The sequence below is a fragment of the Glycine max genome, chromosome 2, assembly GCF_000004515.6.
Source record: "Glycine max cultivar Williams 82 chromosome 2, Glycine_max_v4.0, whole genome shotgun sequence".
NCBI lineage: Eukaryota > Viridiplantae > Streptophyta > Magnoliopsida > Fabales > Fabaceae > Glycine > Glycine max.
In genome coordinates, this window is record NC_016089.4 from 20,969,324 (window position 1) to 20,972,331 (window position 3,008).

A 3,008-nucleotide genomic window follows, 5' to 3' on the forward strand; every position below is an offset into this window, starting at 1 on the left:
GGCGCATAGTATATCGAGACGCTCGAAATTGAACAACGGAAGCTCTCGAGAAATTCAAATGATCATAACTTTTAACTCGGAGGTCCGATTGAGGCGCATAATATATCGATACGCTTGAAATTGAACAATGGAAGCTCTTGAGCAATTCAAATGGTCATAACTTTTCACTCGGATTTCCGATTCAGGCACATAATATATCGAGACGCTCGGAATTGAACAACAGAAGCTCTCGAGAAATTCAAATGGTCATAACTTTGAACTCGGACATCTGATTGAGGCGCATTATATATCAAGACGCTCGAAATTGAACAATGGAAGCTCTTGAGCAATTCAAATGGTCATAACTTTTTACTCGGATTTCCGATTCAGGCACATAATATATCGAGACGCTCGAAATTGAACAACAGAAGCTCTCCAGCAATTCAAATGGTCATAAATTTTCACTCGGAGGTCCGATTCAGGCGCATAATATATCGAGACGCTCGAAATTGAACAATGGAAGCTCTTGAGCAATTCAAATGGTCATAACTTTTTACTCGGATTTCCGATTCAGGCACATAATATATCGAGACGCTCGAAATTGAACAACAGAAGCTCTCCAGCAATTCAAATGGTCATAACTTTTAACTCGGAGGTCTGATTGAGGCACGTTATATATCGAGACGCTCGAAATTGAACAATGGAAGCTCTTAAGCAATTCAAATGGTCATAACCTTTCACTCGGAGGTCCGATTCAGGTGCATAATGTATCGAGATGCTCGAAATTGAACAATGGAACCTCTTGAGCAATTCAAATGGTCATAACTTTTCACTCGGAGGTCCGATTCAGGCGCATAATATATCGAGACGCTCGAAATTGAACAATGGAAGCTCTTGAGCAATTCAAATGGTCATAACTTTTCACTCTGAGGTCGGATTCAGGCGCATAGTATATCGAGACGCTCGAAATTGAACAACGGAAGCTCTCGAGAAATTCAAATGCTCATAACTTTTAACTCGGAGGTCCGATTGAGGCGCATAATATATCGAGACGCTCGAAATTGAACAATGGAAGCTCTGGAGCAATTCAAATGGTCATAACTTTTCACTCGGAGGTCCGATTCAGGCGCATAATATATCGAGACGCTCGAAATTGAACAAGGAAAGCTCTTGAGCAATTCAAATGGTCATAACTTTTCACTCGGAATTCCGATTCAGGAACATAATATATCGAGACGCTCGAAATTGAACAACAGAAGCTCTCGAGAAATTCAAATGGTCATAACTTTTAACTCGGAGGTCTGATTGAGGCGCATAATATATCGAGACGCTCGAAATTGAACAATGGAACCTCTTGAGCAATTCAAATGGTCATAACTTTTCACTCGGAGGTCCGATTCAGGCGCATAATATATCGAGACGCTCGAAATTGAGCAATGGAACCTCTTGAGCAATTTAAATGGTCATAACTTTTCACTAGGAGGTACGATTCAGGCGCATAATATATCGAGACGTGCTAAATTGAACAATGGAAGCTCTTGAGCAATTCAAATGGTCATAAGTTTTCACTCGGAGGTCGGATTCAGGCGCATAGTATATCGAGACGCTCGAAATTTAACAACGGAAGCTCTCGAGAAATTCAAATGATCATAACTTTTAACTCGGAGGTCCGATTGAGGCGCATAATATATTGATACGCTTGAAATTGAACAATGGAAGCTCTTGATCAATTCAAATGGTCATAACTTTTCACTCGGAGGTCGGATTCAGGCGCATAGTATATCGAGACGCTCGAAATTGAACAACGGAAGTTCTCGAGAAATTCAAATGCTCATAACTTTTAACTCGGAGGTCGGATTGAGGCGCATAATATATCGAGACGCTCGAAATTGAACAATGGAAGCTCTGGAGCAATTCAAATGGTCATAACTTTTCACTCGGAGGTCGGATTCAGGCGCATAATATATCGAGACGCTCAAAATTGAACAACGGAAGTTCTCGAGAAATTCAAATGCTCATAACTTTTAACTCGGAGGTCCGATTGAGGCGCATAATATATCGAGACGCTCGAAATTGAACAATGGAAGCTCTTGAGCAATTCAAATGGTCATAACTTTTCACTCGGATTTCCGATTTCAGGCGCATAATATATCGAGACGCTCGGAAATGAACAACAGAAGCTCTCGAGAAATCAAATGGTCATAACTTTGAACCTCGACGTCTGATTGATGCGGCATTATATATCAAGACGCTCGAAATTGACCAAGGGAAGCTCTTGAGCAATTCAAATGGTCATAACTTTTTATTCGGATTTCCGATTCAGGCACTTAATATATCGAGATGCTGGAAATTGACCAACAGAAGCTCTCCAGCAATTCAAATGGTCATAACTTTTAATTCGGAGGTCTGATTGAGCACGTTATATATCGAGACGCTCGAAATTGAACAATGGAAGCTCTTAAGCAATTCAAATGGTCATAACCTTTCACTCGGAGGTCCGATTCAGGTGCATAATAAATCGAGACACTCGAAATTGAACAATGGAACCTCTTGAGCAATTTAAATGGTCATAACTTTTCACTCGGAGGTCCGATTCAGGCGCATAATATATCGAGACGCTCGAAATTGAACATTGGAACCTCTTGAGCAATTTAAATGGTCATAACTTTTCACTCGGAGGTCCGATTCAGGCGCATAATATATCGAGACGCTCGAAATTGAACAATGGAAGCTCTTGAGCAATTCAAATGGTCATAACTTTTCACTCTGAGGTCGGATTCAGGCGCATAGTATATCGAGAAGCTCGAAATTGAACAACGGAAGCTCTCGAGAAATTCAAATGGTCATAACCTTTCACTCGGAGGTCCGATTCAGGTGCATAATAAATCGAGACGCTCGAAATTGAACAATGGAACCTCTTGAGCAATTCAAATGGTCATAACCTTTCACTCGGAGGTCCGATTCAGGCGCATTATTTATCGAGACGCTCGAAATTGAACAATGGAAGCTCTTGCGCAATTCAAATGGTC